Source organism: Macaca nemestrina, chromosome 7 (assembly GCF_043159975.1).
Source record: "Macaca nemestrina isolate mMacNem1 chromosome 7, mMacNem.hap1, whole genome shotgun sequence".
Classification (NCBI taxonomy): Eukaryota; Metazoa; Chordata; class Mammalia; order Primates; family Cercopithecidae; genus Macaca; species Macaca nemestrina.
In genome coordinates, this window is record NC_092131.1 from 71,754,256 (window position 1) to 71,773,091 (window position 18,836).

At 39.5% G+C, this 18,836-nt stretch overlaps 1 protein-coding gene and 1 long non-coding RNA gene across 23 annotated transcripts in view; one reads left to right on the forward strand and one right to left on the reverse strand.

Annotated features, from left to right (window-relative positions):
* LOC105477994 (uncharacterized) overlaps window positions 1–18,836 on the reverse strand; it is a 164,336-nt gene that overhangs the window by 91,069 nt on the left and 54,431 nt on the right. Inside the window, exons 6-7 of one of the 20 annotated variants that reach the window (XR_011625941.1) lie at window positions 8,409–8,567; window positions 5,741–5,975 (exon numbers count right to left, since the gene is read on the reverse strand). The exons of 16 other annotated variants lie outside the window; for them this stretch is intronic. The gene's annotated coding sequence lies outside the window, so the exon portion shown is untranslated. 3 more of the 20 variants (XR_011625939.1, XM_011734935.2, XM_071100320.1) reach the window with 3 other exon arrangements.
* The window catches only part of LOC105477993 (uncharacterized), a 63,804-nt gene that overhangs the window by 44,261 nt on the left and 707 nt on the right, over window positions 1–18,836 (forward strand). For all 3 annotated transcript variants that reach the window (XR_011625952.1, XR_011625953.1, XR_011625951.1), the window contains exon 2: window positions 11,980–12,069. This is a non-coding gene — a long non-coding RNA (uncharacterized lncRNA). The remainder of the gene's footprint in view (window positions 1–11,979; window positions 12,070–18,836) is intronic.

Below are 18,836 nucleotides of genomic sequence, written 5' to 3' on the forward strand. Positions count from 1 at the left end.
CACAAATTCAACTGGTACTGCATCAGTCATCAGCCGTTAGATTTTGTCATCTGTCTCTGGCAACACAAATCTGCAACTCCTTCATTTAAAGAAATACGCACATTGCTTACTAATCAACATGCACTATCATCTGGTATTGCAGAGCAGGTGGATTAGTTAGGATGAGTTGCATATATCATTCTAGAGGAAATGCCTGAATCTCATGCTCACCTTCACCTCCCAAACTGGACTTTTCAAGACATACAGAGAACTGGGAACTTAGCAGTTATGGAAAAGTCCTGTGAAATAAAAAGTAAGAAATATGCTCTCAAGGTTAGTGCTTTATTTTGAAGGTCTCTGTACCACTTTCAAGGCTATACACTAAAGATGGGAGCTTTTTCATACAAGTTACTTGTATCCTGACCTTTCTGGCTGTCTTTTCACCATTCTAGACATTGGAGTATACAGAGCTGGATCTGTAGGGTTAGCCTCAGCAGAACACATTGATAGCAGAATGATAGATTCTTGGTAGAAGAAACCATCCAAGCCATGGCAGAATGAATGCTTACCATTATGTGGGAATCTAAATAAAATGAGACACAGGAATCTCCACATACATTGGTATCTATTAGAAGTTTTAGAAGTCTCACTAGGTGATGCTGTCATAATCACCCTCTAAGGTCCGCAAGGATTCTGGTCACTGGGATGTGAAAGCCAGAAATGCTGAAATTTCCAGCCTGTATGCTGGGAGTCACATGTCAATGAACTTTATTGAGTCAAGGTAGTAATCAGGTGTGCCTAAGGGTCAAATCAATCTGAGATTCACACTGTCTGAGTGTTTCTCTGAACCTAGTCTAGTCAAAAGGCATCTAAGCCTTTCTTTTTTTTATTTTTAGCCAATGAGAACGTTCCACTAACATGTACATATAATATTAATAACCAGAGCAAATGTTTCTTCCAGTGGAAAGACGATTGCCAGGGAACTATAGGCCTGGATCACTGTCCTGAGAATAGAAACCCGAGCAATTCAAACCCTCTTTCCTCATTTGTAAAAGATGGACTTGTACCTAGTAATCTCAAAGGTAACCTATAAGTCTAAAATTTCACAGTTTTGTCTTAAACCCCCAATATTCATATGATTGAATAAATAGTATGTGATTTTTCAGCACATTCTCATATTTTCAAGTAATCATTTTAGAAATCAGAAAGAACAAAATTATTGCTGTCACAGTAGAAAACACTCACTCCACTTTTCCCTATTATCAATTTGTGACCTAATTTAGCATCTTATTATAAATGACCTGATTATTAATACTGAATAAAACACTCTAATCATAATAACACAATAATGCAATATTGTTCAGTACACATAATAAATAAACGTCAGTTTGATGGCTATCAGTGGATGTGAATTGGGAGTGGGGTGAGAGGGGAAGACATAACTACCCATGTTGGGACCAGTTCTTTAACTGTTCTTGTAGCTTCAATGACACTTTTCTTTTTTTTTTTTTTTGAGATGGAGTCTCGCTCTGTCACCCAGGCTGGAGTATAGTGGTGAGATCTTGGCTCACTGCAACCTCTGCTGCCTGGGTTCAAGTGATTCTCCTGCTTCAGCCTCCCAAGTAGCTGCGATTACAGGTGCCTGCCACCACGCCCGACTAATTTTTGTAGTTTTTGGTAGAGATGGGGTTTCACCATGTTGGCCAGGCTGGTCTTCAACTCCTGACCTCATGATCCACCTGACTTGGCCTCCCAAAGTGCTGGGATTACAGGCATGAGTCACCGTGCCCAGCTTCAGTGGCATTTTCACAACATTCTTGCCCAGAACTTCTGAGTAATTTTCTTAGTTATTGTCAAAATGGTTGCTTTGCTCCATTCTAGAAGAGGAAATGTTTCACTGAAGATCAAAACCTCCATTTGTATCTACGAAGTCCATGGCAGCATTTTATCTATTGTTGTTATTATTATTGAAAATTAAAGGTGCAATATTAAATATTTTCAGTGGTGGAAGCTATAGAACTTTTGCCTTCTTACAAAGAGGGTGCACAATGTAACTCTGATTACTAGCCGATTGTGTGGAACAGCCAAGGCTTTCAGTGAAAGGAATTTCTGCTGACAAGCTCTTAAAAGGTCATGTGCTTGGCCCTTAGCCCTTGAACATGGTGAACATTTGCCATGGATAGCAGCCTTGAAAACCCTATGGCCCATAATAAAAGAAGAGTCTCCCCCCTTTTACAGGGTCAAACATATGCTGCATGCTTCCCTGTCAGCCCTGGCAGCATAAACAGGTTCCTTTCATAATGCAGCATATAGAAAGCCTGTAATTATCAGCTGCAGGTAGTGACCACCTGCCCATGGAATACACAGAACTGGAAAAAAACGTGGAAGAATCTGTAGTAAGAAGGATCCTTTTGAATTGTTCCTGAGAGGCCCCACCTTTGAGGGTTTTAGAATAGATATGACTTTAATCAGCCTCCTTTTGCTTACTGAACTGGCAATTTCAGTCAGAAGGTAATCATACACAGACAATTATGGCTTCAAGAATTTTACTAACATATTTAGCCAGGGCACTACTCCATTGAATTTCATACTACTGTATTTTCTGGGCTAACTTTCAAAACTAGGATGCCTTTGTTTGGTATTCATTTTGGCATTTGATTATGGAGTGGATCTTGCACACTGCCAAGGATCCCCAGTGAGGACCAACCTACCAGCTTACTCTCACAGCCACCAGGAGCACTGCCTGGGGAAGACCTGCAGCTGAGTCCCTCCCCAGGATTTGCCTTCAGCCTAAGGGAGCTGCCTTACACAAGGTTATACCCACTTTCTTTGGCAGCTCATATCCAGTGATTGGTCTATCGAGTGGTACAAGGCACACCCCCTTATCTCAATTTTGGAAAGCTCTGAAGGGTCATCTTAGGTTCAGAGCCTCCCAAGGGATGAGATAAAGTCTCCGTTGTGACTGAATTATAGTTCAATATCTCCTTCTGCCCCATCCTGTCTCCCTCACTCCCTTATAGGTACTATTACTGACAGCATCCCTACAATAAACTCTGCACACAACCTCATATAGATTTTGTAGAATTGTTTTATTTTTAAAGTCTTCTTATTTTAAAAAAATTCAGATTGGTGATTAGACATTTCAATGACTATCTCAGATTTAGGTTTCTGTAATGAGAGGATCCAACTATCCATTGGCAATTTCCCATGTGTTCCTAGTCTGGAATGACTTGGGTCTTGATTAATTCATTAGACTTTGTCTACAACTCTTAGGATTAGGGAGTTGAAAGTCAGCTTTCTACCCACATAGCTTCTATTGTTTTTAGTCATTTCAAGATGTCTAAAATAAGGCTTAACACTATCTGCCCAACATCTCTCTCTGATGTTAGTCAAAGGATACAAATTTCAGTTAGAAATAATAAGTTCAAGAGATCTATTATACAACATGATGACTATAGTTACTAACAATGTATTGTATTCTTGAACATCACTGAAAGTAGATTTTAAGTGCTCTCACCACACAAATGATAAGTATTTGAGGTAATGCATATGTTAATTTAGCTCAATTTAGCCATTTCACAATGTATACATACTTCAAAACAACCAGTTGCATGCAATAAATATATACGATAATTGTTATTTGTCAATTAAAACTTTTTAAAAATAAAAGGCTGAGGTGTCCCTGTGCTTTTCCAATTTAGTGTAAATTGCACCTATGGTATGAAAAAAAGTAGGAATCTTTTCCCTTGCTTAGAAAAAAAAAATACTATCTGGATGAAATCCCATCTGCTAGAAGAATAATGTGACAGGAATAGGCTACCATTTATCCTGCTCCCGGGAAGATGGATCTAAATGTAGAAAAGGCCTGGAGTCATGTCCAATCTATTCCAATCTCAGGGTGGAGGTCAACCCTTGGTCATCTCCAAACCAAAGAAAACTAAGAAGGCCAGTCATTTTGGGGGATGGCTTTGGGGATTTATTCTATCCTCAGATGTGGTCAAGAGTATTTGGAGGTAAGAAGTGAATGCTAATAGTCTTCAGGCTCTTGAGAACTGACCCTAGCTTCCTCAGTCACATGTATTGGTTACTATGTGGGACTGGGCTAGAGCATGGTTATTATGCATTCTCCAAGACTAGGGTTAGGAATGTGAGCGAGGGCACAGTTGCTTATTCAACCGCCCTCTATTTTATGCTATTAAGCAGAGATTGAATTGACGTCAACTTGATTGTGCTTAAAAGTTTCTGTTGTGTTTTAGGACTCAACAAATCACACTGAAATGGCTTCTTGCTCCCCTTAGTGTTGAAGGGATTCTGTGGGGCAATTTTTCCCTATTACCACTAAACACTTACTGAGTTCTAGCTGTATGAGAGAGGAAACCTCCTAACCCCTAGGCGTGTACAGTGCAAGAAACAGGACACATATAGTTGGATTGGTACTTTGCATTACCAACTAACTGACTGCTTTTAGACCATTGTCCAAATTACCCATAATGCTGGGTGTTTTGGATTGCCAGATTTATGTGAAATATTCACTGACCTGAACATTCTTCTGGAACAAGTTGTTTGTCTTCCTTATCAAAACTATTTTTTCATTTATTATTTATCATAAACTACTGTAGCAAAATGCCCTCTCCTCCCCATCAGGAAAATTACTTGCATTTCTTTAGGAAAAGAAATCAGTCATCTAGTTTTGACATTGGTAATATATTCATATGGTTCAAACATCAACTGTAAAAGATATACAGTGAAATCTCCTCCTGCTCCTATTCTTCATCTGCTCAGTAAAAATCATCTCACTCCAAAACTACCCAAAACAGGTAGCTTTTCTGTCCTTTGTATGTGGTTGGTAGCATATCATAGTTACTTTTCTGCGCTCTGTCTTTCTCACTTAATAATATGACTTAGAGATGTATTTTCTCAGTTACTATACTTTTGATAAAAATTATTCTTCTTTAGGAACCATAAGACTAAATACTGGGAGACCTTTAAGAACTGCAGGGAACTTTCCAAGATGCTATAACAAAGGAAAATTGGGAAGTTTCTTGGGGCTCGGCTGGATGTGAATAGAGCCAGAAATCTTTCTCAGGAGGTATCCAGTAACTGGTAGAAATACTGAAGAGGAAGTAGAAAAAAGATGAGAGCAAATCAGCCAAGGCCATAGAATTAAAAAAAAAAAAAAAAAAAAAAAAGGAAAAAGAAGAGTTCAGAGCTGGCTATGACAATGGCTAGGGAGGAAACCACATCCTGAGGGGAGACACAGCCTGAGTTAACAGCAAGACAGTTGACTATGGCAGAGGTGGCCTGCAGGGCAGGGCAAGGTTCTTAGATCCCCAAAGATAGAAAAAGGAAAGGGAACACTCAGATTGTGCTTGTAGCAGGGATGTAATGCTGGGTCTATACAGGGAGTGAGGGATCAAAGCATACACAGGTGTTGCAGACACTGTGTTCAAATTCCACATGAGTGAAACACCTTTAGGCAAATGACTTAATTTTCCTTAACCTAAGTTTTGTTATCTGTGAAATAGGAGCAGTAGTAACCATCTACAGGGTTGCCCTGGCAACTAAATGAGGCAACTTATAAAGAAGTGCTGCACACAGTGTCTGGTACACAGCAGCAGATTAGTAAATTTGCAGCATAATATATTATTACATCTATTAATTATATTTAATATAATTATATATATTAAATGATATAATTTAATATAATTATATATAAATTTAATTAATTATAATTAATAAGAGAAAAGATGATTTCCTAGAGGTCAGAGAGAGGGAAACATCAGTCATAAGGTGAGAGGTTTCTGCCTCGGCTGGCATGGTGAGCTCAGGCCCTCAGGTGAGGAGGCCTTCTTACTTGGAGACCAGGAACCACGAAGCACTAGGGGTAGTGGATGTGAACACAGCTGAGGGCCTAGCAGGAAGGACCTCACTTGACTCATAATGACTTGTTCCTCTTTGGATTGGAGAGGTGGAGGATGACTTTCAAAATGGTATACCTGGAAGAGGCATGATTTTGCTTACATTAGATATCATAAAGCTTTTTGGAAAATCTAAGCACTAATAGCTGCAACTGCTGATGTAATAGGGATTTTTTTTTTTTAAACACAGCCACCCACCACTTCTAAAGGTATGTGTCTACCATGGGCTCTGCTGGGCATGGCTATGCGAGTTTGGAGGAAGAGTTTGGCAAAGCACTGACTTGTTCTGTCTAGTAGGAGGAGGAAGCCTGTGAGGTTGAAGTACAATGGGGAAAAACAACTGCAGGAAACAAATATGTTAGATCCTGAGTTTTACATGGCTCACCCTCCCCTAATATGCCTACAAAATCTTTAGCAAAATCCACATTGCTCACTAATGGTCGTGGTGTGAATGAATTGTTTTTTGGGGAATGTAAAGGTGTTGAGCTTTGTGTTAATATTGGTGAAAGGTAGAAACAGAGACTGCATCTGGGAAAAGCTGCCCTTAAATTTTCTGACTTTTTTTTGAGCAACAAATGAAATGAGCAGCTATCATGAGCTGGATGCTGTGCTATGAACTAAGAACGTAGTGATAACAGAAACATGGTTTATATTATCCAGAAACTCTCAGTCTAATGAGGAAGGAGGATGAGAAACTGTGGTCAACGATATGATGAGTGCATGCACCGTGTGCTATGGGAGCGCATGAGGTACCAGGAAAGACACTAGGACAAAGGGGGAACTCAGTGCTAATGAGCACATAATACACAATTAAACCATTTCATTGGAAAACATTAGTATTGCCTTGTGAGTTGACAATCCAAGATGAAGCAACTGAAACACAACCATTCTGAAGAGTAGCATTTGAATATTGTTCTTTCGGCCTCCTAGTTTCCCTATTTTTTTTTTTAACCCACCTATTCTCACGGTATCTGTATTTTGTTTCCAGAGGAGCCTGTCCCTAGAGAGAAGTTCTGAAAAATACTATAGAACTGGTGAATTTTCAAAAGGGGCTTGAAAGGAAAGAGGTAATTAAACAGCAAGAAACAGACTCTCAGATGACAGGTTAGTTCTTAGTACAATGAAGCTGGCAGCCAAATTGACTTCGTAATGAGCTTGCTTCTTTACTATCCATTTTGAATAATAGAATTTGTATAAATCCAGACCTGAAACATTTTAGAATAAAGAAATGTATGTATTTGGGTGCCTTGTTTTTTATAGTACAGCACTGTTATTCAGTAAGAAAAGGGAGATGACTTGACTAAACTTGAGACATTTTATAATTAACATAGCAAAATTTATATATTCAAATGCAAAGTATTTTTTATATATAGATTTGGAAAGATTACATTTATTTCAGCATTTCTGAAATTGACTAAAACACTTTTGATATTTTCTTTAGAGACAGTTGGAATTTAAACCAAGAAACCAGTAACATGGCTTTATACTACTGAGAGGCAGGTGCTATAGTCAAAAGAATTGAAAAGACCTAGGTCCAGTCTTGGCTCTGCCCCTTGCTAACTGCATAACCTTGGAAAAGCTTAGCCTCTCGGTGTCTCAATTTCTTCATCTCTAAAATGGGAACGGTAATGCCACAATTGTCAGAATTTCCAGGGGTGATGAGATAATGCTAGTTTCTAGCAGCATGAGAGGTATAGGCATCTTAGCTGCTCAATATGCCTAGTCCCTAGTCACCCCACTTACTGTCAAGTTTTATTTTGAGCAAAAATACTTTTAAATGACTTATTAGTCTTAAATTTAAAGCTTTGCTCACATTGAGGATCTGCAAAGAATATGCTAGGAATTTGTCCTAATCATTTATTTTCTAGAAATACTCAAACTAATGTCCAAATCAATATGTATAAGGATTTTAGTCACAGTTTTGTTCATAAGAATGAAAAATTATAAAAACAACCTAGGGTTCATCAGTAGAAGACTTCTTAAATATATTATGGTGCATCTATATATTGAGTGACTATTATATAGTCACCTAAAAGAATACTATGTCTTTACCAACACAGAAAGATATCTATATTTAAGATAAGCATCGAGCTGTATGTCTCTTAAGGAAGTTGTACAATGTGGTTCCATTCTGGCCTAAAAAATATGCGTAAACAGAGACATGTTTAAACCCTGAAAGGACATATCACACACTGTTAATTGTTTTTGGGGAAATGATTGTGAGATTTTTGTTTTTAAAATTGTATATTTGTGTAATAATAAATTGTTTACATGAGTACCTATGTGCATTACCCGTGCAATTAAAAAAACAAGAGAAAAAGAATAGGAGAAAGACTACCTCTAGACTCTGAAGAGAATGCCAATAAAAGGGTATTATAAAATGTTTTAAGCAATATCTACATTCAGAAGTAGTTGCTTGGCCAGGCTCAGTGGCCAAGGCCAAGGTATGTTTACACCATACTATAGCTTATTAAGCATGCAGTAGCATTACATCTTAAAAAAAGTACATACCTTAATTAAAAAATACTTTACTGTTAAAAAATGCTAATGATCATCTGAGCCTTCAGCAAGCTGTAATCTTTTTGCTGATGGAGGATCTTGCCTTGATGTTGATGGCTGCTGACTGATCAGGGTCGTGGTTGCTAAAGGTTGGGGTGGTTGTGGCAATTCCTTAAAATAAGACAACAATGAAGTCTGTTGCATCGATTGACTCTTCCTTTCACAAAGATTTCTCTTTAGCATATGATACTGTTTGAGAGCATTTTCCCCCACAGTAGAACTTCTTTCAAAATTGGAGTCACTCCTCTAATACCCTGCCATTGCTCTATCAATTAAGTTTATGGAATATTCTAAATTCTTTGTGGTAATTTCAGTAAGGTTCACAGCATCTTCACCAGGAATAGATTCCATCCCAAGAAACCACTTTATTTGCTCATCCATAAGAAGCAACCATTCATTTGTTCAAGTTTTATCATGGGATTGTATAACTTCAGGCTCCCCTTCTAATTATAGTTCTCTTGCAATTTCCACGACATTTGCAGTGACTTCCTCCACTGAAATATTGAACGCCAGAAAAAAATCATCCATGAGAGTTGTAATCGACTTCTTCTAAACTGTCAACATTGATATTTTGACCTTCTCCCATGAATCATGAATGTTAATGGCATCTAAAATGGTGGATCCTATCCAGAAGGTTTTCAACTGACTTTGCCCAGATCCATCAGAGGAATAATTATCTATGGCAGTAATATCCCTATCTTAAATGATAAGACTTGAGGTCAAAATTACTGCTCAATCCATGGGCTGCAGAATGAATGTTGTGTTAGTAGGCATGAAAACAGCATTCATCTCCTTGTACATTTCCATCAGAGTTCTTGAATGACCAGGTACAATGTCAATGAGAAGTAATATTTTGAAGGAAATCACTTTTTTTCTGAGCAATAGGTCTCAAGAGTAGGCTTAAAACATTCAGTAAACCATACTGAACCATACTGGTGATAGATGTGCTATCACCAAGGCTTTGTTGTTCCATTTATAGAGCATAGGCAGAGTAGATTTAGCATAATTCTTAAGAGTTCTAAAATTCTTAAGAGTTCTAAAATTTCCATAATGATAAAGAAACATCGGCTGTAACTTAAAGTCACCAGCTGCACTAGCCCCTCACAAGAGTGTCAGCCTGTCCTTTGAAGCTTGGAAGCCAGGCACTGACTTCTCTCTAGTGATAAAAATTCTAGATGGCATCTTATTCCGATATAAGGCTGTTTTGTCTACATGGAAAATCTGTTGTTTAGTGTGGCCCCCTTCCTCAGTGATCCTAGCTAGATCTTCTGGATAACTTCCAATAGCTTCTCTGTCAGTTCTTGCTGCTTCACTTGTACTTTAATGTTATAGAGATGGCTTCTTTCTTTAAACCTCCTGAACTAACCTCCGCTAGCTTCCAACTTTCTTCTGCAGCTTCCTAACCTCTCTCCACCTTCATAGAATTAAAGAGAATTAGGGCCTTGCTGTTGATTAGGATTTGGTTTAAATGAATATTGTGACTGGTATGATCTTCTATCCAGACCACTGAAACATTCTCCGTATCAGCAATAGGCTGTTTCACTTTCTTACCATTCATGCGTTCACTGGGGTAACACTTTTAATTTCCTTCAAGAACTTTTCCTTGCATTCACAGCTTGGCTGTTTGGTACAAGAGGCCTAGCTTTCAGCCTATCTCAGCTTTCAACATGTTTTCCTCATTAAGCTTAATCATTCCTAACTTCTAATTTAAAGTGAGAATACTTGAATACTAAGAGGCCATTGTAGGGGTTATTAGTCAGCCTAATTTCAATATTGTTGTGTCCCAGGGAATAGGGATGCCTGAGGAGAGGGAGAGAGATGGGGAAAGGCTGGTCGATGGAGCAGTCAGAATGCCATTTTATATGGACACGGTTCATGGTGCCCCAAAACAACTACAATAGTAACTAACATCAAAGATCACTGATCATAGATCACCATAACAGATATAATAATGGAAAAGTTTGACATATTAACAGAATTACCAAAATGGACACAGAGACTGGAAGTGAGCACATGCTACTAGAAAAATGGCACCAATAGACTTCCTGGATGCAGGGTTGCCACAACCTTCAATTTGTGAAAACCACAATATCTGTGACATGCAATAAAGTGAAGCACAATAAAAGGGGGTGTGCCTGATGCACATATTATACACATACCATCGTTATACCCTCAGGTAAGACACTGCCAATGTTGTGTGATTTAGAGGGCCTTGGGAAGGCTTCCCTGCCAATACCTCCCTTACTGGTTTTTTAGGATACCAGAAATTCCACCCTTAAGGAGTTTAATTTCTTCAGATTAAGAGATTTCTCAATATTAAAATGCTGCATTGAGGGCCCTTCTTGTGTGTTCCTGCAGCATGCTGTATATACATCTGATTTTTAATGAATTTTAATTGCTTTCTATTTTCCCAAGACTCAGCTCATCCCAGAAGGCTGGATGCCCGATGCCTCTGTCCCCCAGCGCATTCCTCAAGGCCAGGCGCAGAGAGGGCTCTCAGAATGTGTTTGTCAGTTGAATAAATGCTCCTAGGAGACAGAACATAAAGATTAGACCTTGTATTTCTACTCAAACTATTGAGTAGAAAACTGTTGAATTGAGGAAATATATGTGAAGGCATTTTGTAGACTATCAACCACTCTACAAATGTATATTATTATCATCGGAATGCGAATTATTTTCTTAGATAATTTCCAAGGGATAGGTTTTGATGGTTAGGGGTATGATATTCTAAGTCTTCTCTACCTACTAATAATTTTTAAAAATCTCTGACCTGTTCTCCAGCTGCTTGCATGCTAAAAAGTTCAATTTCTTACAGGACAAAGGACGGCTGGGAAAAGAAATTAATGAGGAAATGTTTCACTTCTGTAAAAACAGGCATGAGTGAATGGGTCAGGATTATATGGGAACGAGGTATAGAAAAATACATAAAGCATGTCCTGAAAGCCTCAAATAGTACTTTTCATCTATTCCAGAGTCTTTGGTCAATGACACTTCTTTATATGAGATGGAGTTCTTTGGCGCAGGACTTTTGTCCTTGTGAAAAACATGGCTTCTCTCTCTAGGATGCAAAGAAAATGTTTTAAAATTGGAATTTTTGTCATTAGTTTCCCAGGAAACCATTTTGGTTCTGATGCTAATTTGTGTATCTGACTGTTTTGATTGAAATGAGGCCTCTTGCTCTAAGGGAGCAGAAGCAGAAGGAAAGGCTGCTTTGGGTTCCTGCCCACCAAGAGGGTGCCAGGATGAGAGTGCCAAGTCGTCTCTCAGTTCCACCCTATGCTTGGTGCCAGGTGGCACCAGGCTTCTCAATTGAGGTCACCAGAGTGTGGGGCCGGGAGTTGGAGAATCACTTTCTTTTTTTAGTTCTGACTCCAAGAGAGTAGAGGTTGGGCCCAGCAAACACTCACTGCCGTCTGAGTTAGATGGAGCCAGCAGACAGGCCTGAGCAAGATAAACAGTTCACATCTTGAAATGGTTCTAAGTTTCCTGCTTAAGAAATGTTCTTTATCTCCTCCCTTAGATGGAATGATGTCCCTAGAGGGCGTGGATACATCTCTACCAAGGCATCTACAAATGAACTGTATTTACATTTCTGTGGCTTTTTCTTTTGGTAAGTAGAACCTCACTGATGATGGCTTTGAAGGGTGTGGCTTTGCACGCCAAAGAATGTCGCATTCTCATCTAATGCCTTTAATGTTCCCGAAATAGGTTGTTTGTGCATTTCAGCTCCAACTGCCTGGTTGAGAAGTAGGTTTGTTAGCTGCTGACAGTCCTGCTGACTTTCTGTAGGCCGTGCATAGCTCACACGCAGGACTCTCTCAGTCAGACCTGCTCTTGCATTTACATGCAGCACACAAAGGAGACCAAGGTTAACACAGTCTTGGTAAAAACCATTCAAGTGCCATGTAACCACCAAGTATGAACCCTGGACTAGACTACTGCTTACTTTATAGGCAAAAGCTCTCACAGATATCTCAATAGCATCTTCTCTAGTATAGAATCATGCTGTTTAGTGATTCCAATACGGTACTCACTAGCCACATGTGGCTACTGAGCATGTGAATTTGAAATGTGTTCAGTATGAAAGCATACTAGAATTCTGAAGACTTAGTAGGAAAAGATAATGTAAAATATATCAATACTTTTTTGTATGAGTTGCATGTTGAAATAACAATATTTTGGATAGATTGGATTAAATAAAAACATAATTAGAATTAATTTCACTTGTTTCTTTTTCTCTTTTTAATGTGGTGGCCAGAAAATTTAAAATCACACACGTTTCACATTATACTTCAATTAGACAGTACTGACCCAGAGTGAGTATCATAATGCTCATTCATTCCCTCAGCCAGCATTTATTGAGTGACTAACATGCTAGAATAAAGACCCGGGCTGTGCTCTCAGAGGGCTGCCATTCCAGGAGAGAGGCAGGTATCTACAGGGGAATAGCCCAGGGGTGAGGTTAGGAACAGAATACCATGCAGAATAACAGGGTGAGTGCTATGGAAGCCCCAAGGAAAGGAAGACACTGGTGAAGAACATAATCATGGAAGGCTTCAAGGAGAAGCTGAGTTTTAAAACACACAGCAATTTTAGCAGTTAGAGGAAAAGAAGGCAGTAATGTGTGAAGAGGTGCAGATATGGGGACATGTTTGGCATGTTTCAACAAAACACAAGTAGTTCAGCTGGGCACAGCTTTTAGTACAAACAGGAGAGTGAATGGTGGAGATGAAGCCAAGAAGATAGGCTGAGATTTCAGTTTCTGAAGGGTACCCTGTGCCATGAAAAGGAGTTTGCACTTAGAATAAAAAGGAGTTAAGGTTGTCTAACTGTAATTTTTAAGTGCCATACGCCCAGAGACTTTGAGCCTGATGAGTTAGGACTTGGAATCAGCATTTTTGAAAAGCATACCAGATGCACACCCCATTTTGGAAAATGTTACAGCAGGTGAGAGGTGTTTAGTTCAGCAGTGACATGCTCATGCCTGCATTTATGAAAGATACTCTGAGAACACAAGGAAGATGTATGGGGAGTGGTCTCCCGAAGCTGTAGAGAGTGTCCGCTATTTCAGTTATCAAGGTGAAAAATGATGAAGGTCTGCCTTAGTCAGTTTGGGCTGCTATAACAAAAATACCACAGCCTGGGTGGCTTAAACAACAGAAATGTAAGCCTCACAATTCTGAAGACTGGGAAGTCCAAAATCAAGGTGGTGGATGATTCTGGTGAGGGCCCTTTTCCTAACTTGCAGAGGGATACTTCTCTATGTGTCCTCACGTGGCAGGGAAACACACACACAAACACAAATGTACACACACACACACACACACACACACACACGGGGTGATATCTGCAGACATTATGATTATCAAGGGGGAATGCTACTGATATTTAGTACTTAAGAGGCTGAGATGCTGATATGTGTCCTACAATGCACAGGACAGCCTCCCTCCTCCAAGAAAGAGCTGTCTGGTCCAAAATGTCAATAGTATTGTTGTGGAGAAACCCTGATTTAACCAAAGGAAGCTGTCTTGCCCAATGTCACACTCCCTCCCCAGGTCCAGTCCACATCTAGTGCAGTGGTACAAAAACATGGCCCCCTTGGCTCAGTTTGGGATAACTCAGAAGGGCCATCCCAGCACCAGCATTTTTTATGGGATTGGCTGATGTCTCTATTGCAACCACACTGCAGTTCAGCTTCTCCCTCTGCCCAATCCTGCTTCCCTCACTTTCTTACAGGTGTTGTTTCAATAATATCTCCAATAAACATCCTGCAAGCAACTCTTCATCTCACAGTCTATTTCCTGAAACCTGATCTAAGACAGATGGCACCAAGAATGGTCCTAGGATGCTGATCATAAAATAGAATTTTTAAAAAATTGTATTTCAACAGCGTTAGGGGTACACGTGGGTTTTTGTTATGTGGATAAATTGTATAGTGCTTAAGTCTGGGATTTTTAGCGCACCCATCATTGAAATAGTGTACACTGTACCCAATAGGTAGTTTTGCATCCCATAGCCCCCTCGCAACCTCCCTCTTTCTGAGTCTCCAATGTCTATTATATCACTCCATTTTAACTTTGGATACCCATAACTTAGCTCCCACTTATAAATGAAAACATGCGGTATTTGGTTTTTGATTCCTGAGTTACTTCACTTAGAATAATGGCCTCCAGTTTCATCCAAGTTGCTACAAAAGATATTATTTCATTCTTTTTATGGATGAGTAGTATTCAATTATATATAGATGACAGACAGAATATATAGACAGATAGATAACCACAGTTTCTTTATTTATCCATTGACGGGCCCTTATGTTGATTCCATATCTTTGCAACTGTAATTGTGCTATGATAAACTTATGCACACAGGTGTCTTTTTATACAGTGACTGACTTTCCTTTGGGTAGACACCCAGTAGTGGGATTGCTAAATCAAATGGCAGATCTACTTCTACTTCTTTGAGAAATTTATATACTGTTTTCCACAGAGGTTGTACTAATTTACATTCTTACCAGTAGTGTATAAGTGTTCCCTTTTTATCGCACCCATGCCAACATCAATTGTTTTCTGACTTTTTAATAATCGCCATTCTGACTGGGGTAAGGTGGTATCTCATTGCGGTTTCAATTTACATTCGTCTGATGATTAGTGATGTTGAGCATTTTGTCATATGTTTGTTAGCCATTTGTATATATCTTCCTTTGAGAAATGTCTATTCATGTCATTAGCCCACTTTTTGATGGGATTTTTTTTTTTTTTTTTTTTTTGCTGATTTGTTTGAGTTCCTTGTAGATTCTGGATATGAGTTCTTTGTTGGATGCATAATTTGCAAATATTTTTCCCATTATGTAGGTTTTCTGTTTAGTTTGGTGATTACCTCTTTTGCTGTGCAGAAGCTTTTTAGTTTAATTAGGTATCATATATTTATTTTTGTTTTTGTTGCATTTGCTTTTGGAGTCTTGGTCATAAATTATTCGCGTAGGCCAATGCCAGAAGCCAATGCCAGAAGATATTTTTCTAGGTTTTCTTCTAAAATTTTTATGTTTCAGGTCTTATATTTAAGTCTTTAGTCCACCTTTAGTTAATTTTTGTATATGGTGAGAGACAGGAATCTAGTTTCATTCTTCTACATGTGGCTATCCAATTTTCCCACCACCATTTGTTGAATAGGGTGTCCTTTCCCCAACTTATGTTTTTGTATGCTTTGTCAAAGATAAGTTAGTTATAAGTATTTGTCTTTATTTGTGGATCCTCTATTCTGTTCCATTGGCCTAGGTATCTACTTTTATACCAGTACCATGCTGTTTTGTTTCCTATAGCCTTGCAGTATAATTTGAAGTCAAGTAGTATGATGCCCCCAGAATTTTTTTTTTCTTAGGATTGCTCTGGCTATTCAGATTCTTTTTGGTTGCCTGTGAATTTTAGGATTTTTTTTCTAATTATGTGAAAAATTATGTTGGTATTTGATAGGATTTGCATTGAATCTGGAGATTGCTTTGGGCAGTATGGTCATTTTCACAATATTGATTCTTTCAATTCATGAGAATGGGATGTATTTCCATTTGTTTGTGTCATCTATGATTTCTTTCAGCAGTGTTTTGTAGTTCTCTTTGTAGAGATCTTTCACTTCCTTGGTTAATTATATTCCTAGGTATTTTATTTTATTTTATTTTTTGAAGCTGTTGTAGAAGGGATTGAGTTGACTTGATAATCAGCTTGGTCATTGTTGGTGTATAGCAGTGTTACTCATTTATGTACATTGATTTTGTAACCCGAGACTTTACCGAATTCATGTATCAGATGCAGGAGTCTTCTAGGGGAGTCTTTAGGGCTTTCTAGGTATAAGATCATATCATTGGCAAACAGCGATAGTTTGACTTCCTATCTTCCAGTTTGGATGCTCTTTCTTTCTTTCTCTTGCCTGATTGCTCTGGCTAGGACTTCCTGTACAATAGAATTTTGAGGCTTCCAATTGGCTGCGTGATTCACTGTCCAACTGGTAATAAGGACACCATAACTTGTAGTAAGTGAGGTACTGGTAGGCCCTGGCATGCTGTATCCATGCAATTCTTAGAACTTTTACAGGTAGTGAGTAAGAACTTTCACAGGTAGTGGAAGGGGATGTACTGACTGGTACAAAATCTTAGGTGTTTGAGAGGTACAGGAAAAGTACTACTTATAGTACTTTTTTGGAAACCAGTTGATTGGTGCTGGGTATTATCAATGTATTTAAGAAAGACAATGAAAAACAGAGGATAATTAATCACCAACTAAAGGCAAAGTGTAAAAGTCAGAAGGTCTCCTTGGCCATATATAGTTTCTCATTTCCTACAGCTGGAGGGCAGACAATGCTGAGGATCAGGACCAGGACCCAGTTTTAAGGGTGGAAAAGTCTCCTACACCAAGATTGATTGAGGAGTGGGATCTTGGAACTTCCTGGGCCATTGTTCTCAAGAACATTAAAAACAGATCAGCCTAAACCATGTAGGCCTACAGGAGAACACTCCTCCCCACTAATGGCCAGTGCGCCCTCACCCCTCACTGAAGATGACGCAGGCCTCTGCTTGCCAGATCACACAAATCCTGCTCAGGGTCTACCCTCACCTTCCCTCCTGACCACCAGGCCAATAACTAGGATCAAGTCACAACATAACCCAACCGAGGAAGTGCTGGGCCGATAAGAAAGGAAAGCCTATATACTAAGAATCTTTGCAATCTAGACAAAATGTACTTGCAGAAGCCAGGACAGTGTTATAAGATTGGATCCTGAAGACTCTGGATAAAGAAGAGTGGAATGTAAAGTTGTATGAAGGAGAATGTATCGGTATGGGAACACTCACCTGGGACACAGGATTTAATTTCTGACAAGGACCTCACTAGTATGCTGTGGGAATCTGGGAAAAAGCAATTGCCCACATTAAATGAGAAGTCCATGACAGTTGGTGGAGGATAGGTTCAAAAAGCACAGAGAAAGGGACATGTCACGGCAGACATACTTCAAAGGGCCAGAAATAAGCACCAATAGACAATGTGTTATGGGATGGCCTGGAGGGCGCTCTGTTTGCCAAAGTGATAAGGAACATGCTGGTGAGAGGGAAGGCTAGCATTGCTGAGACTCTCAGAGATTATGGCTGTCTTCTGTAGGCCATGGCTCATGGTAGGAAATTTATTACAAAACTGGTAATGGTAGAATGGGGCTAATAATATCCCAAAGGTGCAGAGGCTAGGTGGTAGCACTTAGCTGTCAAAAGCAAGGTGAACACAGTTCTTATAATGAACAGTCATGTTAGAGTGGCAACCAGGGTGGTCAGAGAATTAAGGAGACAGTTGCCCGACAGATGAGCAGCTGACGAATATATTACTTAACTTATACACTCAGCAGAAATCAAGGATGAATGACCAAGAAGCTCAGGGTAACCACCCGAATAAAAAAAACAACCATGATCCCCTGTCTAGTTTCTGGACCTGAGCCAGTTCTCAGACTTTGAAGTCCATTTGTTAAATAAGGGGCTACGACACTGCAGCATCACAGCTGGTACATACAGTAATGACTCCCCTAGTCCTTCCCCAAAGGGACTTAAGACCATATATCAATACTAAGGTAGTTGCAGAGCAGATATGGGGAATACCTAGACATTCTGATGACAGTTAGACATGGGGTTTGAGCTGACACTGAAAACTGAGATCTGAAATATTTGAATAACCCTTTTGTTACTGGGGAATGTGTTGGGACTAGATAAGAAATGGGGTCCTGACTAGCTCACTGTAGGACCACTGAGACTGACCTAGCTAGTGTTCATTTTGCCAGTCTTTGTTTTCATTTGTTTGTTTGTTTTGCTTTGGAAACAGGGTCTTGCTGTCACCCAGGCTGCAATGCAGTGGTACAATCTCAGCTCACTGCAACCTCTGCCTCCGGGGCTCAAGCGATTCTTGTGCCTCAGCCTCCCAAGTAGCTGGGACTACAGGTGTATGTCACCACACCTGGATAATTTTTTGTATTTTTAGTAAAGACAGGGTTCACTATGTTGGCCAGGCTGGTCTCGAACTCCTGACCTCAAGTGATCTGCCTGCCTTGGCCTCCCAAAGTTCTGGGATTACAGGCATGAGCCACTGCACCTAGCCTGCAAGTCTTTGAATGCTCATTTGTAATGAACATATTTGGTAGTTAGAACTCTGACTGTGGTTCATTCTTCTGTGGAGTAAGAGCTATTATAGGTGGGAAGGCCAAGTGGAAGCCTTTAAATCTGTTTCCACACTTGCCAACTAATCAACAGCATTATCATATCCTGGAGAGAATGACATAAAGGATGCACGGGCAGTGGTGTATTTTTGAATTCCCCTGCCCAGTTTTGGCAGCAAAAGGACACATGCAGCAGCG